This window comes from Nymphalis io, chromosome 17, assembly GCF_905147045.1.
Source record: "Nymphalis io chromosome 17, ilAglIoxx1.1, whole genome shotgun sequence".
NCBI classification, from domain to species: domain Eukaryota; kingdom Metazoa; phylum Arthropoda; class Insecta; order Lepidoptera; family Nymphalidae; genus Nymphalis; species Nymphalis io.
Window position 1 is genome coordinate 3147314 of NC_065904.1, and position 14758 is coordinate 3162071.

Genomic DNA, 14758 nt, shown 5'->3' on the forward strand with positions numbered 1-14758 from the left:
AATTCACAGGCATGCATACACACGCGTTATCCATTTCACACACTTCTTTGCTCACAAAAGCCGAGATGGCCCTGTGGTAAGAACGCGTGAATCTTAACCGATGATCGTGGGTTCAAACCCGGGCAAGCACCACTGAATTTTCATGTGCTTAATTTGTGATTATAATTCATCTCGTGCTTTACGGTGACGGAAAACATCGTGAGGAAACCTGCATGTGTCTAATTTCACTGAAGTTCTGCCACATGTGAATTCTACCAACCCGCATTGGAGCAGCGTGGTGGAATAAGCTCCAAACCTTCTCCTCAAAAAGAGGAGAGGAGGCCTTTAGCCCAGCAGTGGGACATTCACAGGCTGTTACGGTACGGTACGGTTTGCTCACTACCATGGAACACATATGTGTGCAAAAGTGGCAGACGAAATAGTCGATTTGATATATTATATCCACCCTTGATATTTACACTCATAAATCAGTCTAAGAATATCTCAGGCTACGAAAAGAATCGTGTCTCCAAAACCTACCAAAAGGTTATAATCGAATCCCTTTGAACCCTACCAATTAAACCAGTTCGTTAATTATTTAATTTAAGGGGCATTTCAGTAATTATAACGCAGGTTTCGTTACATAATACGCCTTTACACAATTTTCAGGAATTTATCTTTTATATTTGTAATTTTTATATTCATATAGCATTATATTTCAAAAATAAAAGTTTCATTTTCGAATTTCTCGGAATAGCTAATATCTAATATGTTGGTCAAAATGTATACCAATATACAATATACTCGTAATATGGATTTTTTTCTATATTCTTTCTATATATAAAAGAGAAATTATATAATAAAGATGAATTTATTGTTCTTTTTGCATAATAAGTATATATAGTTAAGAGTTAATAAATATAAAAAATAGTTCGGAATATAATAAGCAATACTACTTGTGTATTCTTAGGTATATAGTAAAATGTATACCAATTTTCTCGAAGTAAAAAATATGTTTTCCAATGAACAATGGCAAATTTATTTCAATCCCGCATTCGAATATAAACGGGAAATTTTTTAAGCACCATTATCGTTCAATTTACTGACTAATTTAAGGTCACGTCGACCTTTGTGTACCTAAAGACCTATTAGTACCTAAATCTGTAATTTTTAATCCTAAAAAAGAAACTTTTACAGTTATTCTTTTTAAGAATCTGTCTTAATTATATATTTATTATAAAAATATGTTTCAATGTTCAATGTTACAAATTAAAAAAAAATACAAAAGACTTAATCATTTTTTTTTAAAAAAAGTACAAGAAAGGTATATTTTATAAATCCAATAAATAAAAATCATATAACTACTTATCACAGTTATAGTAATCTTGCATAATTAATAACAAGTGCAAAAAAGTTCTATCAAAACGTAATCACTCAATTATTGTGTCAGATTAATTGTCACGAATAAAACATGCTTCAAAACGTACACAAATAAATCGCAAAAACAAAATGATAAAAGCATTCATTGCCCAGGGAGTTTTCGAGAGATTGATGAAATTTTATCTTGTTTTAAAATATATTCACTGTCCGCCTCGGCAATAATGGATCAATTGTGTCTATTGCTTGAAGGTTATTTCTCATCGAATGAAATGGAGACATCAATGTTAAAGGATCGTCTACACGTATATACATTTATATTACATGCCAGTAATTACATTTATTTAATAAATTAGTGATCGCGAAGAGATGTAAAACCTGTATATGAGCAGTTTTTTTTAATTTGAAATCAATAAATTACTATCTACGAATAAAAATGCGTAAAATTAAGTATTTCATTTCAATATTATTTTCTCAGAGCAAAACTAAGCTAGAAAATACAAAACTACCCGTATAAATAAGTTATCAGATGTAACCTAATTTTGTTGGTTGACACTTTTCATATAAACGTGTCGAGAATTAAATAAACCTACACTCAGATAGTTTTAGTAGTTACGAATTAATATGATTAACGGAACATTTTATTTCAAATGCAATAAATCTTAAAAACCTTTTTTTTATCGCTGAAAAACGTAAGCGTTACGTGTTCCCCACACGTGAAGTTGGGTGGGACTCGTCGGTGCCCAAGACGCCTAATGCGCCCCGACCATCGGAATACTTACTATAAAACCAGCGGTACCCTCTCTGTCTTTACGTGACTAATATTTAAAAAAAAAAAACAATTTCATACGTCACAACATCAGAGCAAAACAGTTTAATTTATTTAATTTATAGAATAAGTTTATGTGTCATCAATAATAAGATCAGAAATATTTCTTAATAGGTTTGACATTTAAGAATTGACTGCCTTTAATATAATCAATGGCGTGACACGATAAGAACAGAGCTGCCCACGAACTATAAAACGAATGCATGTTTGTACGTGGCTTTTATAAATAACCTTAAAACATTGCCAAAACCAAGACTTCATTCTAAAAAGGCTCCCAAAAGGCCCAGAACGAAATTGGATAAAATATTTGTGTTGTATTACACAATCTAGTAGTAACATTATAAAAGCAAAAGTAACTCTGTCTGTTTTTTTTTAATCATATAGTAGTCATTTGCCAGGAAGGCAAATGACTCTACTCCACCTGATGGTAAGTGCTAGTAGAGACCAAACGCAACGACGGCGAGTGCAGTCGGAAAAAATGTTCTGCGCTAGCCGCCCCCGCCGTGCCGGCCCGCAAGATGCCTCTTCACGCCTCGTTTGAAGGAACCCGGGTTGTAAGAGGAAGGAAACACGTGAGCTGGTGAAGAATTCCATTTTTAGGAAGTGCGACAAAGAAAGGAGTTGCCAAATTTCTTCGTGCGCGGTGTAATTGATGTCACATTTAAGCGGTGACATCGAGAGCCAGCACGCGTAGACTTGTAAAGGAATTAGAGACAATAATTCCTCAGAGCACTCGCCGTGATACAGTCGATAGAAAGTGCTCAGCGCTGCTATTTCTCATCAATAATGCGAACCGCACGTCGTTGCAACCAAGGCCGTCGTCGCAACAACAAAGACGTCGATCCAAGGCCTCCAGTAGGTACCTAGCGGAGCCATCCCAAAGGTGCGAGCAATATTCAACGCAAGACCGTACCTGTATTTTATACAACAGGCACAGTTGTTGTGGCGTGAAAAAACACCGCACCTTATTCAGGACTCCGAGTTTCCGCGAAGCTGTTTTTATAACAGCCTCGATGTAATCCCTTGGACTAACATCGCACCGAACGTCAATTCCCTGCATGGCGATTTTGTTTTTTTATCTCCAGCGTAGTGCCACAGAGGGAGGGAAGAGGGAAAAATGGTGACTTTTTCGCTGTGAGAGCGCATACTTGTCTTTTCTTGGCATTGAACTGATCAAGATTATCAGAACCCCGTTTAGTGATGAGTTCTAACGTCCTATCGATTTCAAAGACCCACCCGCTGAGGAGAGCTCAGCTCGCCCAGCTACTGCGCGTCCGTGGCATCCCCCATGCACTGTACTGTCGTCTGCATAGCAATGTATGTTCCCAAGGGAGAGCATATCATTGATATGCAAAAGAAAAAGTGTGGGGGATAACACAGATCCCTGTGGTATCCCAGCATTCACTACAGGGAATTGTGTGTGTGTGTGTGTGTGCGCGCGTGTGTGTGTGTGTGTGTGTGTGTGTGTGTGTGAAAAGCGCAACCATCAACTAAGACTCGGAGGCTAAGCTTATGCAGGAAGCTGGCTATCCGATCAGGCAGACCGTATGACGGCAGCTTGGAGAGAAGACCTGTGCCAGACTCTGTAGAAAGCCTTGGAGATATTGAGGCTGAAAGGCAACGATTACCCATGCTTGTCGATGGCTTCACCCCAGAGGTGTGTTACGTACGCTTGTGGACCGTATTAGTCGAAACCCGTACTGACGATCATTAATTAGACAGTGATTTCCTAAGTAATGGATCAGTTGGTTGTTAAGTATCCGTTCCATTATCTTACAAAGCACTGAAGTGATAGCTATTGGCCGATAATTTGCCGGGTCAGACCGATTCCCTTTTTTGAGAACCGCATGCACATTAGCTCTTCTCCAAGCCTATATCACAACACACACAGGCATACATCCTGAAGAGAGAGAAAGTTGCAATAGGCGCGTTAACACAGGAGACAACTCCGCTGCGCAATTCTTCAGACTATGACTGGTATTCCATCAGGACTGCTAGCTTTCCATACATTCCGTACTTCCGTACAACGAAATTGTTTTGCACCAACTTTGTCAGACGCCAGAAGCTACGGGAGCCCCTAGGATACGAAACAAGGTCATCCCAATCCGTTACAACGCGCTGTGCGTCTACTCTTGAGTATGCCTTCCTACAGGATTTGGAGTTTTTGTTTTAGGTTGCTTTCAGTAAGTCGATGTTAGATGCCCCGCTAACGCAGCCGTTGATCCATGTACCATATGCCGCCTGTTTAGATGATACAGCATCGGCACATTCACAAGTGAACCAACGGTTTCGCGTACCTCTATTTATGAGTTCTGAGCTAGGAATGTAGTATTCCATTCCCAACATGATCTCATCAGCAACAGCAGCGGCACTAGCTGTCGGGTCATTCCCACTGAAGCAGCGTTCCTTCCAAGGAACTGACTCATAGTAATCGCGCATACCGTCCCAATCTGCCGACTTATAGTGCCAACCATGACGTTTGCATACCGCTGGTGGTGACAGCTTGGCCTGTGGCACTTTGATATCAGGCTGTGATCCGAAGAACCAAGAGGAGCTTGAACCTTAACCTGATATTCCACCGGGTGAGAAGTCAGCAGAAGGTCCAGTAGAGAAGGCACTTACCCATCAATGTCTGGGATCCTGGTGGGCTGATCAACTAGTCAAGTTGGATCAAGTCATGAGTGAGAGCGAAAGCATGAGCAGTCCTTCCAGCATGTTCAGTTTTGAGGGAGTTCAACCATGATTCATAGTGAGCATTAAAATGCTCCATAACACCAATTCCGCGTTAGGAAACTGCTCTTGCAAAAGATTATTTGACCATCTCAGTCGGGTGCATATGCCACCCGACCGAGATGGTCAAATAATCGGCTTGTCTGCAAGTCACCATAGTGGGATCTGTAGAGTCACACATAGACTCGACTCTGACGAACCAGGTGCACACGTACCACCAACATGGAGAAGAAGGGGTCCTCCAACAGCGCAGTCGGCGACAACAAAGATAAGTAAGGTAGCTGGAATCAGCAGGACGGAGTATTTGTGTCTCCGTGAGAAACATCATTGCTGGCCGTGCTGTCTCGAGACGATGGTGGACAGAGTTGAGGTTAGCGTGGAGTCCACGGATGTTAGAGAACTCGACCTCAAACAGCGTAGGTACGGTGGGGGTGTGCACCGCTAAACGACAGTTATTTCTTCTTTGTTGCGCTACCATTTGGAAAAAAATAAAATGGAAAAAAAAAGACGTGAAACGAGCGACGTATTGCTACGATAGGGATGGGCAAAGTGTGGAGGCGTGTTTCCCCAAGTGGTTGCCAGAAGGGAAAATATACTGATCCGCCGGACGGAAGCGCCTATGAACTCCTCCGGACGTGGCCGCCGGGACCCCACCTTCCGCTCACCAACGGGTCTCGACGGTCCACACCGAGATTATGCGTGGCCTAGTGGGGCAGCCTCGCGAGCTGGTTAGGTACACTTGGGCCCCTGTACTCTGCCACGGGTGGCCAGCGGAACAGCCGTTTCTTCGGGTCTCCCTGTCCGGCAGGTCAATACAGATTCCCCCGGCACTGGTTCAACAGCCGTCTCCACTGAATGATTTTGATAAAAAATTATGAAGCAAGCTTCGACCCTAAGAAAAGCAAAGGCTATTTTTTACGCCTAACACTTATCCCCCTGACAGAAGCCCGCGACTTTGCCCGTGGTCTGAATACTTAAGTTTTGTTTACCTCAAATATTTCAAAAGGGATGAAACTTAAAAAAACTGTTTTGTTGTCTGTACTAACAAAGTCAGCCAAATTTATAGAAATCAAAGACTTTTGATCTCGAAGGTTCTAACAATGCGAAATTTCAGAGAAACGTCCAATCATATAAATATCAAATGGCTAAGAAAAATAAAAGCATTTTAAGAAATGAACGTTTTACAGAAACTTCCACGCAGTTTTGACGTAATAATAATAAATGGGATGAAATCTTAGAGTATCTATGCATGTAATATATAAAATAATAGCGCTATACGCTATACGTTTTTTGCGTCATATGCGTTTCATTGTAAAACATTAGACATAGCAATTCGACCCATCATCACCATCATCGATAATTGCTAATACGATTTTGAATTGTTATTTTCCTTGCGTTCAATGAACTTACTTCAATGTCTATCTTTGTATTTTTTAATTATTATAAAAGTGAAGTATTAAACGGTAACTTTCGGTGATTTATTTGTTTATTTTGATTGTTATATATTATTTTTATTATTGAAGATAATATTATCTTATAGTTTGATCGTTCTGAACACACTGTTGTTGTACGTAAGTCTAGTTGTTATTACGAACTAATATATTTTGGTTTACAATAACAACACCAATACACACTAATAAACCATTTGAAACTGTATTATATTTATGGTTTCTATTTATGAAATTATTATTATTGACCTGTATTATTGAATTATTAGAAAATTTTAAACATATGATATGTTAAACCAAAATCATTGTTTCGGGACAATTAATAACTATATACTAGCAAATTATATCGCTTAAAACACAATCGCATCTACTGGATAAGGTGACCCTTAAACAATTTATTAATAATCATACATCCAATAAATGTCCACTATTGAGTAAGGCAAAGATTTCTATTAATATTTCACATGTCTCAAATTATCTTCCAATACGTACAGCAGCGTTATTATCTTGTACTTTGGATCTCACTCGTGAAATAACGAAAACCGACTATTGGTGACATGCAATTTGACGCCTTACGGCCTTACTTATAAGCGTTGCTTAGGGGCTTTTCAGTTGAACTCTGATTTCGCTCTTTCTTTCATTATTGATTTTACTATCGAAAGAAGAAGACAAAGCATAGTTTAACTAATCACCCGCAAAACAATGTATATTAGTAAGGCCGTTCATTATTACCACGTTATTACACTCAATATCATATATCACATTCTGACCATTCTTCCAGAATAGCTGTACAGATCGCATCGCATATTTTTATGAATTATCAACTGTAAACTGTATTTGAAAGCTCCTTTATTACTCGCAAAGCTCAATAGTCTTTGTTCAGATTTGATTTCTCGGACTTTAATTCTAATCGTAAGAAGAGTTAAACTAAAATTATTTCGAAACTAAATAATACGCAAAATAAATTAAGCGTATAGATTTAGGGTTTAGTAGAGCTTTATTTGTTCTATGAAAAATATTTCATTTAAATTTATTTAATTTAAAATTTCAAATAATAACTTGTTGAACTACATTAATTATATCATACATAAAATATAATCATATATTTAATATTATGTATATTAAATTAAATATACAAATCATCAGCTAAGATGCTGGCAAGAAAACGTTATTATTAAAAAACAAAATTCCCGTTCCATTCCTGCTCTGTATATTGAAATAGTTTTAAAAGAAGTATAATTCATATCCATTTCTTGGCAAAAATCAATAGCAATGAGATCACAGTAATCCGACTGTTATAGGCTTTATTGCTAATAATACATCAATGAAATATTCCATTCGCCTCAACTCGTGTGAGGAAATATTCTGAAACCAGTGAGCTGCGGATTTATTGTATTTATTGTAAATGCAATCTTATAAACACATTAGAAAAAAGAGCATTAAGCAAATGATACTAATATTATATATGAGGAAGTTTTCTGCTTATCCGATTGATATATAACTGTCACATTATAATAGGTTCAGGATGGATACAAGTTTTATATTATGGTTATATGTAGCTTTAAGCTATATGATATCTCAATTTCTTTAAAGCTGGAGTGACTGGGCACTGAATAAGTTTCACATTTTCACGAAGTCAAAAGCAACACTATATTCAATAAAAACAATATAAGCTTAAGTCGGGCGTTTTCACGAAAACTTTGTATATAAGGATGTACAAAATGTTTTCCTACATTCTCATAATCCGTCGTGCCAGCATCCGACAAGATCGGAAAAAAATCAGATGGCTTTACATGCTGAGAATTTCTCGACGGAAAACTAAGTAACTGTTATTTGCTCAATCCAGGGTTTGTGAAATTTAGAAGTTAAATTTCAGCACGCATCCCTTATTTTACATAATCGATATTAGATTAAAACGTTACGTGAGAGCGTAACAGACAGGCATACATAGCTACTGTCGCATTTATAATATTAGTTAAGTACGAATTACAAAACAAAATAAAAGCTTTCTTATAAATATTTACCAAAGCAGCATTACTTAAATGTAACAAACCCGTAATGGAAGCAATTTCTGGGTATTGTCGCGACCGTGTACAATATGACTTAAATTTAAGAAAGAAAAACTCATCATAATTTTCTAAATATACATAATGGTATCGAAAAAAGGAAAAGAACGTAACTTAATGCTTACGCCAAATGAATGTTTACTTTACATGTATGTACCTAATTTACAAATTAGTGCTGGTTTTATTAATGACGAAGAAAATGAGCATGCAATATATGTAGTTACTTCTACTCTAAGCTGTCTCAAAATGTTTTATTATAATTCTGTTATTAAAAATTAAGTTTAAAATATGTTTGTTATACATAAACCGCTCAACGAAAACAGATAAAGGTATACTAAATATCAGTCAGTAATAAACTTTTCATGTACTGTAAAAAATGGTTGTAAATCATCATTTGGTGATAAATCTTTGTTCGAGCTCTATTTTTTTTTATTATTCTATTGCTACGACTACCTTGTTTGTTTACTTATTGGGCCGCAAATTGCGAAATTCTGGGTTCAAACACCAGGTCGGTCTAATAAAAAGTTGTTGAGTCTTTCTGTCAAGAATTCTCAGTAGCAGTCCAGTGTTTCGAAGTGCAGTTTCCGTGCCTAGAAAAGCACGTTAAGTCGTTGGCCTGAACTCTTTGATGACTGTGATTTTCCGTCATATCGGATTTTGAGAATGAGGGAAAAGGGGTAAACTGCACTCTTATTAGCATCTCTTATTGTAGGATTTATTCCTTGAGAATGGCCGTCATATCCAAAATTGGTCAGGACATCAATTCTATTTCATCATTATCTATTTACTACTAAAAATTCATCTCAAACGATATTACAAAATTCTGTAATAAAATTTATAAGTTCTCAACTTTCGTAGTTCAGATAAATCTTAAAAAATAGTATATCGGATTATTTACTTTGCTATATTATGATTCTATTAAAAAGTAATGTAACCTTATTCGCACTCATCTGGCAAAGTATTTTACGTAATTTTGTTTTCTGTGTCTATAGAAATACTTAGATAACTACAATACTGATTGCCGGTAAAGCTTTATGCGAACCAATCATCAATTCTTCTCCTTAAAGTGCCATCTTCTTTCGAAGGTCGGCGATCATTAAGGCAACTTGTATCTTTGATGTCACGGCTCTGAATAAGGAACGAGTGGATTTTCAAAACCATTGGCGTAGGAATTTCAGCCAAGATGTTCTTCGTCGACCCACACATTTCCTTTTCCTTGGATCTTGCCCTGTATGATGAGTTGTGGTAGGTCGTATTTTCGGTTTCTCATTATGTGATCGAGATATCAAAGCTTCAATTCTTTGTATTAATGTGTTACGGTTTCAAAGTAGATGAGCTTTTTCCCCTGGATAATACATTAAGCATCCTTCCCATTGTTCGATAACAGGATCCTATGATCGTTTCACTAACATCGGCTCCTTCTCCAACACTGTACAACGCCACAGGATCACTTAGGTGACCAGATCGGTGGCGTCAGTGCCCTGAGCACTTAAGCTATTACTTAAATTAGCTACGGTACGGAGGTGGAAGCAGGTAGCATCTTGCGGAACGAGTTAGTGGAAATGAGGGGTAAGTGAGCTGGTGTATTTCCAGGCATAACATCTTAGATCACATTGTTGGCAGAACAGTGACGGTGTAAATAATGACTTACAATTCTTGTAGTGCAGTGCGTCTAATAGTAGTCAAGTTATGTATCAAGTAGCCAATTGATTCGTCGTGTCATCTGAATGTAAGACCAAAAAATTATATACACAGTAGTCTTTATTGATACATGCGACGTACAAACAAAAATGTATAAGTGTTCGAGACACATTTCGACGGCAAAACATATAATCGGTCGTGTGATGATATATTATCTGTGTCATAATATTTCACCATATGTCAAAGACGCGCCATTAATAATAATTCAGTTACTTAAAAGGCTATATGTCCGGGTGACTCGATCTCAGTGTACTACTGAAATGCTACAGAGGACTTCTTCGAGCTCGAAGCTTGATAAAATTTTATCGAATTTCATACAATTTAAATACACGTAATTTCTTTAAATGACGTTCTTTACATTAGTCGTACATGAAAGGTTTTTTAAAAGTTAACCTGCGTATCCACCAACCCGTAAAGGAGCAGCGTGAAAGAAAAAGCTCCAAACCTTCTCCTCGAATGGCATAGCACGCCTTTTCTTTCTTTTTTTATATTTCGCTGGAAAAACGCATTTACGCGTTTCACCCACATGAAGTATGTGGGACTCATCGGGGCTTGGAACTCCAGTACACCGTAATACTCACTAAAAACCGTCTCTACGGTTGTCGTCACGTGATCGCTTGTGCATACTATCGTGAGGGAGAGCAGGCCTTAACCCAACATGGGTTGTTACTTTATTTTACTAACTTTACGTAGATTTTTAAAGAAGTAGACAAACTTGATGCAAGTATCGCTTAAAAAATATGTGATGCACGTCTTTTATTCTGTGTCGGGTCGACCTATTGTAAAATAAAATTGTAGCCTACTATGATAAAAAAATGTCATCAGTTTTGAGATTAGACAAACGTAAGTACATATATACATACATAAGTGTAATAAATGTTTACTCGTATAAAACACACTAGTACAAATTTATTATATTTATGCATACCAGGTCAGAAAAATGCAGCGCTCTTAATTTTTATACTTTATTTATGTTCTGACTATCTTTAAAATAGCAAAGATAACTAGTAGCACGCATTGTGTCTTGAAAAGACTTCTACGTAACTTGAACATGAAGAGTTGTTCGAAGTACTCGTAACTTATTATGTTCACCAATGATAGATTGACTTTTATCCAGAGAAACTTATTATTCAATAATGAAATGATGCCAAAATACTACTACCGACATTTCACGCGATCATTATATGTACAGTATTTTTTTAATAAAATATTCGCCCACATCCACGTAGTCTAGCTAACCCAAGACTCTTGAGTTTAAGAGTTCATATCACAGATAATTATAGTATATATCTTAATAAAATATTTATTAATTGACTTTTTTTATATTGACTTTAACAACCATGAATCATGATTTTACCAAGTTTATTTATTTAATAATTGCTATAAATATTGCATTTCTAGGCAAAGGTCCTTCTCTTAAGAAACTAAACCTTCTATTGTATTGCATAATTATTTTTTAAGATTAATACGGTAAATGTCGCACCATGGGTTAATAGTCTTATATAAAGTACGAAATATTTGAAATCATTGATGCGTATAATGCGCATTATACGCACCTATAACTCGCGTATTTAATCGAATACTCTTGCGAATTGTTTTTATTTCACAAGACAGAGCAAAAAGTGTTTGTAAATAAAAGATAATATATTTTATCGACAAATTATTAGTATTTCAAAATGTCATGTTTTATGTTGTTATGGTCGCTCGACTACGAGTAACTTATTATCATTTTACTCATACACTGCTATGGCGGTGGATAGGGGCTTTCAAGTTGACACTGCATATTTTGATTTCCGGAAGGCGTTTGATACGGTCGATAACGACTTATTGCTCCGTAAATTTGCAGCCGCCGGATTTACTCCTGCCTTGTTACCTCCGTAACCGGAGGCAGTATGTGCAGTTTAATGAACAACTCTCAGAACCGTATTTTACGTTTTCCGGAATAGGTCAAGGTTTCAATTTAGGGCCTCTTGAGTTTCTGATTTTTATTAACGATTTGCCTGATGCTGTTAGTGCAGCTCATAGTTTGTTATTTGCAGATGATTTGAAATTATTCTTAAAAATCCAAACGCCATCGGATTGCTTGATGTTACAAAAAGACATCCAAAATGTTGAAGAATGGAGTAAGCGGAATAGACTTAAGTTTAATGATGAAAAGTGCTCTATAATATCATTCACACGCGCAAACATGCCAGTCGAATATGACTATCGTTTAAACGACGTTGTTCTAGGGCGGCAATCTACTATCAAAGACTTAGGAGTCTTGATGAGTAATAACCTGAGCATTACCGACCATGTTTACAATATTACAAAAACGGCATACAAATCCCTAGGTTTTGTTTTGAGGCAGTCAAAATACCTTGAAAGTGTTGCTGTGGTCAAAATTTTGTACAACTGTTTCGTCAGAAGCACGTTAGAAAGTAACTCAGTTATTTGGAGTCCACATGAGGTAAAATACAAACTCATGGTGGAGAAACTCCAAAAGAAATTCTTGAGGTGGCTTTACCACAAGCAATACGTATTCTTCGTAGGGTATCCTTATTGTTATCCTAGTTTATTTATACAAGAAATGACAGGATACGATTCCCTCGAAGTGCGACGACATACGGCCTTGCTAAGCTATTTCTTCCTGTTACTCAGGGGTACCATTTTCAATCCCTCAGTGTTAGAGCTAATATCATTGAACGTTCCTGACAAATACACTCGCGCTCGTCGACACAAGCTATTTGCGGTGCCTGGCTGTCGATTGGTACTGGTGAGTCAGTCACCTTTGATACGCACGTTGACTTTGCTCAATGGTGTCCTGGCCTCGAATCCAAGCCTTGACTTGTTTAACTCATCACCTGCTGTATTTCGCAAAACGGCAGCGGAATACATACATACAATAATAATTAAGGAATAAGTGTCTTAATTAAATAAGTAAATGCTTTAGGTTAAACCTGTAATGTTTACTTACATTTTGTAAATAAATAAATAAATGTTATTGTTGTTTTATATTTTTTTTATTGCACAACATAATCATACAAGGAGTAAGTAGACTTAAATAAATAAAATAAAATAAAGGTAAAAATACCTTCTTCTTGTCTTTGTAACTTTAATTCTTAAGCATTACTACAGTTTATAAAACAAAGTCCTCCCGCAGCGTCTGTCTGTCTATCTGAACATGATAAACTTAAAAACTACCCAACTGATTTTCATATGGTTTCACCAATGGACGAAGTGGTTCAAGAGGAAGGTTTAGGTGTATCGTTTTTTTTTTGCTTTGGATAATTTTCTTAAATTTGATGATTGTTAAAGATATCAGAAAAAATCACGGCGATTTCACTGCGGCGTGCGCCGCGTAATAGAGTTACACTAGAGTTACAATAGAGTTACAGATAATGATGATTATGTCCCCCTGACCGATTTTTGTTGATTTTTTGTGTATATATGATCCAATAATCGAGTTTTTAATGAAATCATAATATATTGATAAAGTAATAAACTATATTTCATAATAACTTTTTACGAAATTATTCGGTTTTTTTTTTTATTCAGGTGACTTTCAATCGTATAATTTATTCTTCCAGAATCAGCTCTTTTCTATCCTAAACAATCCTAATCGCTCTCAACAAGAAATCAAATAATTAAGTCTTTCACTTAGCTCATTGATCTAATGATCACATGATTCTGGGTATTGATCTTATAAATACGGTTTTAAAATCATATTCGACCACATTTATTGCTAACTAAGTGCTCTTTATAATCCTACCTATTTAAACTTTTTTAAATAGCTCCGTAGCTTTTATATTTAAATAACTTTCTGCGTACGTGTAAACACCTAGAACTAAACAACTCTAATGACAGAAAAGGCACTTTTGTATTTACCAAATCTCAATATCGTACATTCGATCTCTCAACTTCGTTGTGAGGTCTAAGTTTTATTGAAAAGTTGTAATTGGCTGAACCCGTGAGAGATACAGCAGTAAGGGTAAAAAGGAATTCTTTTGATGTGAAAACTTCGTTTAAAATGAGTTAGCGTAAATAAATTTGTTTAAAAAATAAAATTCGAATGTAATTCAAATAAATATAAACTTTTTACAGAAAAAACATTGTTATCAAAAAGCGTACGTAAACTAATATTCCTTGACCTAAGAACTATGCCAACTACCGATATACCCGACGATTACGAACATTTATAGGAAACATCTTCTTATTTGGTAAATAAGCGCGAAATTTAAAATAAAAAACTTATATACTTTATTAAATATGGTCTATATTTTTGTTGTTTGTTGGACCGAAAGAAAAATGTTATTAAATGTACTTACCAATTATTGTTTTGGCATCCGATACAAGTTGCACAACACTATCACTGCACTACCACTTCACTAGCAGGCGTGAGTAAGGTTCGCGCGTTGAATCGCTACTGGGTAAGAACGGGCGGGCGGCCCGCCCTCATCTTATCAGGGGCCAAGTGTTAATCTTATAGCGGTCATCGAATGGACATTTTTATCTTTTATATATTAATTGACAATTTATTTGTAATGATTCGTTAGTGAATATTTACATTAACACTACTAGAAAAATATATAATACTTTGGAATAATTAAGCCGAGATGGCCTAGTGGTAAGAACGCGTGAATCTTAAC

At 36.3% G+C, this 14758-nt stretch overlaps 1 protein-coding gene across 2 annotated transcripts in view; it reads right to left on the reverse strand.

Annotated features, from left to right (window-relative positions):
* The window catches only part of LOC126774997 (adipokinetic hormone/corazonin-related peptide receptor variant I), a 62853-nt gene extending 48303 nt beyond the window's left edge, over nt 1-14550 (reverse strand). For both annotated transcript variants that reach the window (XM_050496703.1, XM_050496704.1), the window contains exon 1: nt 14438-14550. The gene's annotated coding sequence lies outside the window, so the exon portion shown is untranslated. The remainder of the gene's footprint in view (nt 1-14437) is intronic.
* Nucleotides 14551-14758: the final 208 nt, after the last annotated feature.